Below are 13,467 nucleotides of genomic sequence, written 5' to 3'. Positions count from 1 at the left end.
GCCTTGCGGGGCTGGGGTGGACGCGGCTAGGCGGCTGATCCGAGCCCAGAGGGGCCACCTGGGCGGGGAGGGAGGCGGAGTCTTACCTAGGGTCCCTCGCGACTTGCCGACCCTAGGCGCCCGGGTTCTGCCAGTCAAGAGTTGGAACGCAGCACTTTCCCTTCCTTGAACCCTTCCTTCTGCAAAAGGGAGCTCAGTAGAACTTTGTTGTTTTGCCTTTTACTCTGGGGTGAAAGAAGCAGATGATAAGGAGAAAATAATGAATGTCAAAGGAAACGTAATTCTTCCAATGATGGTTGTCTCACTGCGATTGTTGTGGTTTGGAAATGTATCAACCTCTCTTGTGGATGTATCACTTAAAACACCCAGAAGTTGTTGACGGCGGCAGGCAGAAGGGCCGGTGGTTTCCAAGCTGCTTCAACAATGGGACCCACAATCCTCAAGCAGAGGAAGAAGAAGACATAGACAAAGAAAAAGAGAAAGAAAAAAGAAAAGAAGATGACAATAAAAGAGCTTTGGCTATGGAACTGATTTAATCCATACGATTGCCTAGAGGTGCTGACGGTGACCAGTTGGAATGAGCCGGTTGTGTGGGAAGGCACTTAGAACAGAACCATCCTAGAAAATTATTATGCCAAACAGAAAATTACTGTGGGTTTGACAGTTTTTACTGTCAGAAGATATGTAGAGTATTACTTGAAGGAGTTCATAACATCTGCTGATAGGTACTTCACGGTAAGCCACAAAGTCATATTTTACATCATGGCCGATAGCCGTTGCTAGAGCTGGGTCCTCTGCGTTTCTTCAGAGTGTTTGAGATCAAGCCCGAGAAGAGGTAGCAGGCCATCAGCATGATGGGCATGAAGACCATCAGGGAGCACATGTTGGCCCACATCCAACAGGAAGTTGACTTCCTCTTCTGCGTGGATGTGGACCAAGTGTTCCAAGACAATTTTGGAGTGGAGACCCTGGGCCAGTCCGTGGCTCAGCTATAGGCCTGGTGGTAACGGGACACATCCTGAGGAGAATACTTATGAGAAGCAGAAGGAGTCTGTGGCGTACATTCCATTTGGCCAGGGGGATTTTTATTACCACGCAGCCATTTTTGGTGGAACACCTATTCACGTTCTCCACATCACCCAGGAGTGCTTTAAGGGAATCCTCCAGGACAGGACAAATGACCTCGAAGCCAAGGGGCATGATGAAAGCCACCTAAACAAGTATTTCTTCCTCAACATACCCTGTAAGATCTTATCACCAGAATGCTGCTGGGATTATCATATAGGCCATCATGCAGATATTAAAATTGTCAAGCTATCTTGGCAGCGAAAAGAGTATACGTTGGTTAGAAATGATGACTGACTTCAAGTTGTGCCAACAGTTTTTTGAATTTGAGAGAATTATTATTCTGGCTACTTCCTCAGAAAACAATTTTAACTTTAAGAAAATATTAATGAAATAGGCATGGGCAAGGATTTCATGTCTAAAACACCAAAAGCAATGGCAACAAAAGCCAAAATTGACAAATGGGATCTAATTAAACTAAAGAGCTTCTGCACAGCAAAAGAAACTACCATCAGTGTGAACAGGCAACCTACAAAATGGGAGAAAATTTTTGCAACCTACTCATCTGACAAAGGGCTAATATCCAGAATCTACAATGAACTCAAACAAATTTACAAGAAAAAAACAAACAACCCCATCAAAAAGTGGGCAAAGGATATGAACAGACACTTCTCAAAAGAAGACATTTATGCAGCCAAAAAACACATGACAAAATGCTCATCATCACTGGCCATCAGAGAAATGCAAATCAAAACCACAATGAGATACCATCTCACACCAGTTAGAATGGCCATCATTAAGAAGTCAGGAAACAACAGGTGCTGGAGAGGATGTGGAGAAATAGGAACACTTTTACACTGTTGGTGGGACTGTAAACTAGTTCAACCATTGTGGAAGTCAGTGTGGTGATTCCTCAGGGATCTAGAACTAGAAATACCATTTGACCCAGCCATCCCATTACTGGGTATATACCCAAAGGACTATAAATCATGCTGCTATAAAGACACATGCACACATATGTTTACTGCAGCACTATTCACAATAGCAAAGAGTTGGAACCAACCCAAATGTCCAACAACGACAGACTGGATTAAGAAAATGTGGCACATATACACCATGGAATACTATGCCGCCATAAAAAATGATGAGTTCATGCCCTTTGTAGGGACATGGATGAAACTGGAAACCATCATTCTCAGTAAACTATCTCAAGGACAAAAAACCAAACACCACATGTTCTCACTCATAGGTGGGAATTGAACAATGAGAACTCATGGACACAGGAAGGGGAACATCACACTCCGGGGACTGTTGTGGGGTGGGGGGAGGGGGGAGGGACAGCATTAGGAGATATACCTAATGCTAAACGACGAGTTAATGGGTGCAGCAAACCAACATGGCACATGGATACATATGTAACAAACCTGCAAATTGTGCACATGTACCCTAAAACTTAAAGTATAATAATGACAATAATAAAAGAAAATATTAATGAAACACCAACATAGCAATCACATACTACTTCTCCTTGTAACTTTGAGCATTGTAATATGAGAGAATGAATCTATGGTAATCAGATGTAAATTCCCAGTGATTTCTTATGTATTCTGAATTTGGGGGAAATACCATCAGCCTAACCAGAAAGAATTTGTCATAGGCAAAGATAAAGCCAGAAACAGGACAGGCGTGGCGGCTCATGCCTGTAATCCCAGTACTTTGGGAGGCCAAGGCGGGTAGATCACCTGAGGTCAGGAGTTCGAGACCAGCTTGGCCAACATGGTGAAACCCTGTCTCTACTAAAAATACAAAAAATTAGCCAGGCATGGTGGCACACACCTGTAATCCCACCTACTCAGGAGGCTGAGGCAGGAGAATCACTTGAACCTGGGAGGCAGAGGTTGCAGTGAGCCAGATTGTACCATTGCACTCCAGCCTGGGCAGCAAGAGCGAAATTCCATCTAAAAACAAACAAACAAACAAACAAACAAACAAAAAATCCCAGAAACACTCTACATGTGTCAGATAACATCCTGGAGAAAATAGGGTGGTAAGGGAAGCGTTGGCAGTGAGATAGGGTTGTAGGGGGTTATACCCTTGATTTTAATGTTTTCCTGTTTCCGATGGATCTAAAGAACACGGAGTTTTTATTTGCAGCAGGGGAACTTTCATCAAGGACACGTTTGCCTTGGCAATCCTCAAAATACTTCAAGAACAGATTGTTTCAGGCCATCTGTAGTCCATTCTTTTCTCATCAGGATGTCATTTGGTTTCTGTGTGAAAGTTTGGTGGAGATTCCCAGTAGATATTTATGATGGTGCATGGTCAGAGTCCCAGGGAACCTGAATGAACCAAGGTGCTCAATGTGAAGTGAAAACAGCCTCAACATGAGTGCTATGAAATAGCAAAGAGAGAGTGCAAGAGAGGGGCTGATCGCTATGGGGCAGTGCCACCTTGCAGGAACTCATGCCATGAGGTTGGTGCTTAAATACATCATGGATCCAGGCACTGAATGGGAAGCAGTATGGGTGATTTCCAGCTTGGTTGACCCCATGACTGACAAACAGCAGGGACTTGAATGGAAGATGCTTCTTGTTTTGCCCAAGTCGTATTCAGTCTACCAGACTCTGCAACTTGTGTCTTCAGATCTTTGGTGAGGAGATATGGATGCTGTCAGAGAAGGCAAATGCCTGCAGTGGATTGAAGAGGTTTTCAAGGAGTTCCATTTCCAGAATGTGGGCATCATCAGAGGACAATGGATCATCAGCTAGTCCCACCACTTAGCTAGTCTGGACCTCAGGGTTCCTGTGCCCCTCATACCCCAACTTGGAGGGCTGACATCAAAGAGTAAACTGAAGAAATCAAGTAACCTCTCATTTTCCATCTGCACTATGGAAGTGTAACAACTAGACGTGTAACCAGCAAAAGGGTTCTGCCATTTGTTTATAGAAAGGAGTCAAAATAATAATGAGATGTGACAGAAAGAGAGCAAGACTTTACTACTTGTGTTAGCAAGGGGAAGAATGGGTGAAATTTTTTAAAATTTCCACTCTTCCCTTTGTGGAGGGAAGATGGAGATTTTTAAGGAGAGAGGAGTTTGGAATGTAGGAGAGGAAGTGGGTGTGAGGTGGCACGGTTTGTTTTAATGGCTTATTGTGAATTGTTTTATTTGGTGAAGGTGCTGGTGTCATTTTGGGCTTTAATTAAGTTACAAATTAATTGCAGTCAATTTTATGGTCAATTTTTTTTTTTCTTGGAGATGGGGTCTCACTCTGTCTCCCAGGTTGGAGTGTAGTGGTGTGATCTTGGCTCAATGCAGCGTTGACCTCCCAGGCTCAGGTGATCCTCTCCTACCTCAGCCTCCCTAGTAGCTAGGACCACAGGCATGCACCACCCAGCACAGCTAACTTTTTGTATTTTTTTTTTTTTTTTTGGTGAAGACAGGGTTTCACCGTGTTGCCCAGACTGGTCTCAAATTCCTGGGCTCAAGCAGTCCTCCCACCTTAACCTCACAAAGTGCTGGGATTACAGGTGTGAGCCTTTGCATCTGGCCTGTAGTCAATTTTTAGCTGGGAGTGAGTTTCAGCCTTGACTGGGGAGAGAATTTTGGAGGTGTCTTGTTTGTTTTAGGATTTGGCCTTTGACATTTTAATGGAAATATATGACTAGATATGTGAGTATGGCATGTACTTAACAAGGATGTAAGTAAATAAATATGCATAAGGCATGGGAGTATAGTATGGGAAAGAAGGGGAGTGGCGGTTTATAGTACATTTTGAGGCTGTATTTTAAGGCAAAAGGAAGCAGATATATAGTTTGTCTAAAGTTATATTTTGAGATGGGGAGAAGGGAGGAAAGAAAACATTTTGAGGTTGTAAAACACATTTGTAGTTTGTTTTCAAGTTATATTTTGAGACTGGGGAGAAAGTTGGAAAGGCAAAAAAGTTTTAAAATGCAGTTTGAAGTTAAGCTGTTTGGTTGTAATTTTTATTGTCAAATTTTATTTTATTTGTATGGAAAATGGCTGCCATAATTGTTTTGGCTATTTTTTTGTTGAGAAGGGGCATAGTTTGGGGGCATTAGAATAGAATTGATTTATTTGGATTTGGAAATATTTATGAGTATTTGGGCCTATAGATAATATTTATTGGAGTGTTATAGTTTGAGGTTTAGAAAGTTTTGGGGAAAGTCTGTCTTACAGTTTTACATAGGGGGTATAATAGTAGTAAGTTTTATAACACAGGGATATATCTACCCCTGTAGGCCGGGCCAATGTTATAAGTAGTTTTTGTCACTAAGATGGTCCTGACCTGAATTAGAATGTCCCCTATTGATTTAGTGACAATGTAGGGTCACACATAGATTTAATTTTTTGGTGTATATTTTGTAAGGTTATTTGAGGCATTTTTGAATTTTTAATTATGTAGGGTTTTTATTGTTAATTGTAATTGGATGTGATGACAGGTTGGCTAATATATATATATATTTAATAGGCTGTAAATAGGGATAAGAATATTTATGAAAGTGGCTTTAAGTCTTGTTTAGTTGTTGAGGGTGGATTAGTTTAGTTAGTTTTATTTAGAAGGTAGTATTGCACATGGGCTAGGCCTTTTTATGTGATGAAGGCAGAAAAAAGTTTAGTAAGAGGCATTTTTATGGAAATAGAAAAGCAAATATTAATGTTGGAAACTATTTAGATGTTAAAGTACTTTTAGTTATAGGGGAGGAAGGCAGTAGCAATTTGACGTTTTCTTTGTCTGTGTTATAAGGAATAAGCTTTAGTTTGTAAGGCCTCAGGAAAGAGGTAGTAGTAATTTTATTGAGTTTAAGTTAGAAAAATAAAAGAAAAAAAATTGAAAATATTAGTTTGGAAACTTGTACTCTAGAAAGAATTTAGGATTTAGTTAAAATTATAGAAAATAATAAAAACTCAAAAACAGTAGATAAGACTAGAATTTAATTACAGGTGTATTATAGTTAGGTTTTTTTGAAACTTTTTTTAGTTTTTGTTTTTATTAAAGACAATTTATAATAGGACAAATTTATAGGCAAAATAAGTTTTAGTTTTATTATATTTGGCTTGAGTATTTGTATAAAGTCAGTAAGAACAATTATCTGTCATATAGGCTTTTTTAAAAAATTGGCTTTGTTGGAACTTCGTTATAGGGAATTTTAGATTAGATCTTTTGAAGTTTTGAGTCCAGTCATGGATTTATTTGTGTCTTTAAATATTTATATTAAATGGGCAAATTTTTTATTTTGAGGACTCAAGAAAACTTGGGGCTGTGGTTCCTGTTAGAAAGTGACACTTTTTATTTGTTATAGGTTAAGAATTTTGCATAGACACTGTATAGACAAGGCACGAGGTTAGTTTTTTAAGGGGCTTTTATTGGCTTTATAGGTTAATTTTGATATTTTAAAGTAGTTTGTAAGTATGTTTTTTAAATTAAAATTTTGGTAAAATAGTGTTTTTAATTGTGTTATAAAAGAAAATAGATTTTTATTGAATTTATGTAAATAATATTGTTATAAATTAAGTGTATTTACAAATAGTTTGTAAATTTTGGAGAGATTAGATAGAGAAAAATATGTCTTAAATTTTCTTTATAGGAGTGTATTTTATCTGACTGTTGAAAGTTGTTAATAGCTAAAAAGAAAAAGTTTTTTGGACTTTGTAAAACAGAAGAATTAACAGTGTTTTAAATAAAAAGTTATAAAAAGATTTTTTATTAGTATAGTTTATGTAATTAATTTCTGTTTTGTTTGATATGTATGAACACAGTAGGTTTTATGGGAGTCTTGAATTTTTTTTTATTTTACTGGCATAATTTTTAAAGTTATTAGATATTTGTATTTAAGAGTATTAGAGTTTTATAGTTGATTATAAAATTGTTTTGAAAATAATTAAAACAATTGTGGATGAAAAAAGTTTTAAAGTAATCATGGTTAAAGCTTGGTTACTTTTGTGGCACGTAATAACTTCATCTAATTATCGATATATATTGAAACAGAATTATAGGAATTTTATATAGTTTTGGAATAGATATTGACAATATATTTACGTAAATATAGCTTAAAGAAGAAAGTCAAACACTATTTTATCCTTAACAATTTTTTTCTATAATTTTAATACATTAAATGTCAAATTTATTTTCTTGGACTTTAAGGGACTTAATATTTAAAGAGTCGATTAGATTACAAGAAGGCTTAAAGCCAGGTATGATGGCTTGCCCTTGTAATCTCAGCACTTTGGGAGGCTGAGGTGGGAAGATTGCTTGAGCCCAGGAGTTTAAGACCAGCCTGGGAAACATGGGGAAACCTCGTCTCTATAAAAAATAAAAAAAATTAGCCAAGTGTAGTTGTGCATATCTGTAGTCCCAGCTACTGGGGAGGCTGAGGTGGGAGGATCACTTAAGCCTGGTAGATGGAGGTTGTAGTGAGCCATAATTGTGCTACTGGACTCCAGCCTGGGTGACAGAATGAGACACTGTCTCAAAAAAAAAAAAAAGAAAAGAAAAGAAAAGAAAAAAGGCTTAATTTAGAATTTGACTTTGAAAAGTTTGTCAAGTATTCAAGGCTTAAATACTTGATACTATAAAATAAATAAAATTTTAGGTTATTGTCAGTTATTTAGTTCAAGTGACAAATAAAAAAAATTTAAGGCAAAAATCTCTACTCATTGATAGAGGAAGGCTGTTTTTTAAATAGGATCCAATAAAAACAGCATGAGGCCAGCATGTCTCTTTTTTTTCTTCTTTTTTTGTTGCTTATTTAAAAGGCAAATAAAAATCTTTTATTGTTTTTAATATTATATGAAAATGTTGTTTAAAAGAGAAAGGTAAATTTTACTTTTGTTTTAGTGTATTATTAATGTTAAACCCAATTTTTAATAAAACTTTATATTTAATTATAATGACTATAAGGTAAAATTTTTATAAAATTTTTATAACTATAATTTTTTGTTAAAAAGTAGATTCATTTTTTGAGAAAACCCTGTTATTTAGACACATGGTCCCATATTTTGGCCCTGGATTAGTATATTTTTATTTTAATGTTTAACCTATGGAGAAACTAAATAATTCCCTTTAAATTTTAGTCAACTTGTTTATGCTTATAGAACTTTTAAAATAAGATGAACGCTTTACAAATTTTTTATATTTGTTTAAATTTTTAACTTTGTTTTGTTAAGGTAACTGTTAAAACTCTTTGGATTAGACAAAAATTATATTTTTTAACAAAAATCATATATATATACATATATATATGTATATATATATATTTTTTTTTTTTTTTTTGAGATGGAGTTTTGCTCTTGCTGCCCAGGCTGGAGTGCAATGGCACATTCTTGGCTCACTGCAATCTCCGGCTCCCAGATTCAAGCGATTCTCCTGCCTCAGCATCCCGAGTAGCTGGGATTACAGGCGCCCGCCACCGCGCCTGGCTAATTTTGTATTTTTAGTAAAAACGGGGTTTCTCCATGTTAGTCAGGCTGGTCTCGAACTCCCGACCTCAGGTGATTCACCTTCCTCAGCCTCTCAAAGTGCTGGGATTACAGGCATGAACCACCGCGTCCGGCCAAAAAATCGTATTTTTATACCATTTATAACTTTTTCCTAAAAGCAGATTTAATTTTTTAAATGTATATTTTGTATGTAAAACTGTTTTTTAGTAGTTTTAGCTTTTTTTTCCAGACAGTCTTGCTCTGTCACCCAGGCTGGAGTGCAGTGGCACCATCTCAGCTCACTGCAACCTTCACTTTCTGGGTTCAAGCGATTCTCCTGCCTCCGCCTCCTGAGTAGCTGGGATTACAGGCATATGCCACCACACCTGGCTAATTTTCGTATTTTTAGTAGAGACGGGGTTTCACCATGTTGGTCAGGCTGGTCTTGAACCCCAGACCTCGTGATCCGCCCACCTCAGCCTCCCAAAGTGCTGGCATTATAGGTGTGGGCCACTGCGCCCAGCCAAGTTTTAGCATTTTATAGATGAGAACCATTCTACAATTTTGGAATATGTTTTTCATATAATAATTTTTTTAATTGGAAATGGCACAGACATTTAATAAGTAAGTATCTATAATGATTTTAAGATTTTAAATTATATATGAAGTTTACTTATAAGCATTTATCTCATACATACTCAATTTTTTATTTTAATTGTTTATTTAGATTACTTTTGAAAACAGATATTATATAGGGATGGTCATGATTTAAAGTTATTTTTTTCTTAACTATTTCAAAGTTTATGAACATAAGATGTTTAAGAATTTAAACGTTAAACACATGGACATTTTGTTGATAATTTAGAAGATTTAGTTTTTATTAAATATTAAGTGTTTTATTTATTAAAAATTATATAAGCAAAAATATTTTGGTTTTGGGTAGGTTTATACTTTTATAATTTTTATGCCAAATTTTGATGCCTAATAATATTTGTCAGAGATGAATATGAAACCATTTAATCAATAAACTCAAACAAAAATGTGCATTAACAGTTTTTTAAACATTTTAAATGTTATTTTATTAATAATTTTTAAGGCCGGCTTATTTATCAAAGGTGCATGTGAACTTGAAAAGCATTTGGGCTTAATTTTATTTTTTTGAGACAGGATCCCACTCTGTCACCCACGCTGCAGTGCAATGGTGTGATCATGGCTCACTGCAGCCTCAGCCTCCCCAGGCTCAGGTGATCCTCTCACCTCAGCCTCCAGAGTAGCTGGGGCTACAGGCATCATCATTATACTCAGCTAGTTTTTATATTATATATTTTTAAGAGACAGGGTTTCGCCCTGTTGCCCAGGCTGGTCTCAAACTCCTGGGTTCAAGCAATCCACCTTCTTCAGCCTCCCAAAGTGCTGAGATTACTGGCATGAGCCACTTTACCCAGCTGGGATTAATTTATGAGTATTCATTTACCTACATGTCAATTTAATAGTATGTTGGACACAAGACAGAATGTAAGTATTATAAGTATATTATGTATCCATAGCTAAACATGTATACATACATACAAAAAGATTCAATAGCTTTTACCGTGGAGCTCTAGTCATGAGACAGCACCACCAACTCACTGACACATAAAAGATAGCTGACTCTTAAGTTACTTTTTTGATAAAATTGGAACCTGTTCACATGGCTAAACTTGATTTGCCCTGCTAGGTAATCTAAGGAAGGCTGTGAACCAAAATTTGAGGTAAAGTAGTCTTTATGGCACTTTGGTTTAACAAAACCTTTTTAAAATATATACTTTAAATGAGTTTTAATATTTATATTGTAGTTAGGCCATAAATAATGAGTCTTCTCTCAGTACTAGTAGTTTAGTAACAGTAGATTTAAAGCAGGCAGGAAAAAGGAAGATAGAGTTTTATAAGACTCTATTTAACTCTGTAGTGTAGGTTAACTCTTGAGCTTTGAATTTTTTTGTTGTAATTTGTCTGTCAGTTTAAAATGTGCAGAGAAATGAGCCATAATATGTAACCACTTGGAGTTTCAAAGAGAACAACAAAATTAGAGGCCAGGATGTTGGAAACTGTTTTTCCCTTTCAAGGCTAGACCCCTAGATTGAACAGAACAAGGGAAAGAGAAAAGAAAGGAATGGAGAGGAAAGAGGTCAAGTTTTACAGGAGGGCTTGTGAGCCTTTCAGCTACTGTAGGTGTGGGGTCAGTACCCCCAACCCACCCTCATTTATCTCCCATCAGGGAGAGCCTTAGCACCCCAGACCTACAAGGTGTGGGACAAATCTCTCCCACCTCCACAAGTCACCAGTCAAGGTGAGCCATTTCCAGCCAGAGGGAGTTAAGGGTACTTTGGGCCCAGAGGAGTAAGGCTGTAGGTAGCTTCCAAGATAATCAGGAGGATGAAGTTGGAAGAAGGGGAAAGAGTGAGATCAGGGCCCATACACACACAAATATCACAAAATGGCCCCCCAGGTGACAGAGTTGGATGTGAGCAAAGCCCTGAGAATGCCACAAATACAAACAAATACAAATGTATACAAATGGCTTGCTTCCAAGCAAATCCCCGTAAGGGTCTGGGTAGAGTTCCAAATTTCTTTTTTTTTTTTTAATTTTTTTTTTTATTATACTTTAGGTTTTAGGGTACATGTGCACAATGTGCAGGTTTGTTACATATGTATCCATGTGCCATGTTGATTTCCTGCACCCATTAACTCGTCATTTAGCATTAGGTATATCTCCAGATGCTGTCCCTCCCCCCTCCCCCAACCCCACAACAGTCCCCGGAGTGTGATGTTCCCCTTCCTGTGTCCATGAGTTCTCATTGTTCAATTCCCACCTATAAGTGAGAACATGCAGTGTTTGGTTTTCTGTCCTTGCAATAGTTTACTGAGAATGATGTTTTCCAGTTTCATCCATGTCCCTACAAAGGGCATGAACTCATCCTTTTTTATGGCTGCATAGTATTCCATGGTGTATATGTGCCACATTTTCTTAATCCAGTCTATCGTTGTTGGACATTTGGGTTGGTTCCAACTCTTTGCTATTGTGAATAGTGCCGCAATAAACATACGTGTGCATGTGTCTTTATAGCAGCATGATTTATAGTCCTTTGGGTATATACCCAGTAATGGGATGGCTGGGTCAAATGGTATTTCTAGTTCTAGATCCCTGAGGAATCACCACACTGACTTCCACAATGGTTGAACTAGTTTACAGTCCCACCAACAGTGTAAAAGTGTTCCTATTTCTCCACATCCTCTCCAGCACCTGTTGTTTCCTGATTTTTTTAATGATGGCCATTCTAACTGGTGTGAGATGGTATCTCACTGTGGTTTTGATTTGCATTTCTCTGATGGCCAGTGATGATGAGCATTTCTTCATGTGTTTTTTGGCTGCATAAATGTCTTCTTTTGAGAAGTGTCTGTTCATGTCCTTTGCCCACTTTTTGATGGGGTTGTTTGTTTTTTTCTTGTAAATTTGTTTGAGTTCATTGTAGATTCTGGATATTAGCCCTTTGTCAGATGAGTAGGTTGCAAAAATTTTCTCCCATTGTGTAGGTTGCCTGTTCACTCTGATGGTAGTTTCTTTTGCTGTGCAGAAGCTCTTTAGTTTAATTAGATCCAATTTGTCAATTTTGGCTTTTGTTGCCATTGCTTTTGGTGTTTTAGACATGAAGTCCTTGCCCACGCCTATGTCCTGAATGGTATTGCCTAGGTTTTCTTGTAGGGTTTTAATGGTTTTAGGTCTAACATTTAAGTCTTTAATCCATCTTGAATTAATTTTTGTATAAGGTGTAAGGAAGGGATCCAGTTTCAGCTTTCTACATATGGCTAGCCAGTTTTCCCAGCACCATCTATTAAATAGGGAATCCTTTCCCCATTTCTTGTTTTTGTCAGGTTTGTCAAAGATCAGATAGTTGTAGATATGCGGCATCATTTCTGAGGGCTCTGTTCTGTTCCATTGATCTATGTCTCTGTTGTGGTACCAGTACCATGCTGTTTTGGTTACTGTAGCCTCGTAGTATAGTTTGAAGTCAGGTAGCGTGATGCCTCCAGCTTTGTTCTTTTGGCTTAGGATTGACTTGGCGATGCGGGCTCTTTTTTGGTTCCATATGAACTTAAAGTAGTTTTTTCCAATTCTGTGAAGAAAGTCGTTGGTAGCTTGATGGGGATGGCATTGAATCTAAATTACCTTGGGCAGTATGGCCATTTTCACGATATTGATTCTTCCAACGCATGAGCATGGAATGTTCTTCCATTTGTTTGTATCCTCTTTTATTTCATTGAGCAGTGGTTTGTAGTTCTCCTTGAAGAGGTCCTTCACATCCCTTGTAAGTTGGATTCCTAGGTATTTTATTCTCTTTGAAGCAATTGGGAATGGGAGTTCACTCATGATTTGGCTCTCTGTTTGTCTGTGATTGGTGTACAAGAATGCTTGTGATTTTTGTACATTGATTTTGTATCCTGAGACTTTGCTGAAGTTGCTAATCAGCTTAAGGAGATTTTGGGCTGAGACAATGGAGTTCCAAATTTCGTATCTTAATTTTAACTGGTCCTCCTAGATGATTGAGTCGATGTGAGCAAAGCCCTGAGTGTGTCACAAGTACTAATGCATAAAAATGCCCAAATGGTGATGCCAGCAGCTAAGTCTAAACAGAACAGAGCCCCAGCAACACCCCAAAAGAGGCAGAGGAAGGTTGGATGCACACCAACAACTCACTCAGTTCCAAAGTTTGTCAACGTCTTCAAAATGTCACTTTCTTTTTATCAGCAAAGCATTGGAAGCAGCGGATGCCACGGCAGGAAAAGAAAGGGAGGTTCCCTGAAACAAAGGTGCCTAGGCAGCTGCTGAGAGCTCTCCTAATGTTCTGGCCACAGGGTCAGTTAGCCATGAGCAGCTGGCACTCACAGGAGGCTCCATGCCCTGTCTGACAGGGGATCAGTCTGGC

The 13,467-nt window shown here is 37.9% G+C and overlaps 1 long non-coding RNA gene and 1 pseudogene across 1 annotated transcript in view; both read left to right on the top strand.

Moving 5' to 3' along the window:
• LOC134732191 (uncharacterized) overlaps nt 1-13,467 on the top strand; it is a 101,831-nt gene that overhangs the window by 5,248 nt on the left and 83,116 nt on the right. The window lies entirely within an intron of this gene.
• On the top strand, nt 129-1,390 carry LOC129460235 (N-acetyllactosaminide alpha-1,3-galactosyltransferase-like; annotated as a pseudogene).

This window comes from Symphalangus syndactylus, chromosome 13 (assembly GCF_028878055.3).
Source record: "Symphalangus syndactylus isolate Jambi chromosome 13, NHGRI_mSymSyn1-v2.1_pri, whole genome shotgun sequence".
Taxonomy (NCBI): domain Eukaryota; kingdom Metazoa; phylum Chordata; class Mammalia; order Primates; family Hylobatidae; genus Symphalangus; species Symphalangus syndactylus.
This window is presented reverse-complemented; position numbering and strand designations above follow the sequence as displayed.